The sequence below is a fragment of the Octopus bimaculoides genome, chromosome 1 (genome assembly GCF_001194135.2).
Source record: "Octopus bimaculoides isolate UCB-OBI-ISO-001 chromosome 1, ASM119413v2, whole genome shotgun sequence".
NCBI lineage: Eukaryota > Metazoa > Mollusca > Cephalopoda > Octopoda > Octopodidae > Octopus > Octopus bimaculoides.
Genome location: NC_068981.1, coordinates 55,234,688 through 55,234,961, shown reverse-complemented (window position 1 = coordinate 55,234,961; position 274 = coordinate 55,234,688).

Below are 274 nucleotides of genomic sequence, written 5' to 3'. Positions count from 1 at the left end.
GTACATATTTCTTACTTCTGAAGAGGAAACCCCATTTTCGAAATGTACTTTTAAGTCAATCGAAAATGCAGTCGTCTCCATAGCAGTCACTTAAAATAGTTTACTTCATGTGCTAAGGTTTTCATCCATACATAAAATGACATCCTACCATTAAAATATAATTAATAACAAGATTGATAAACGGCCATGTATGTATGTATGTATGTATGTATGTATGTATGTATGTATGTATGTATGTATGTATGTATGTATGTATGCATGCATGCATGCATGT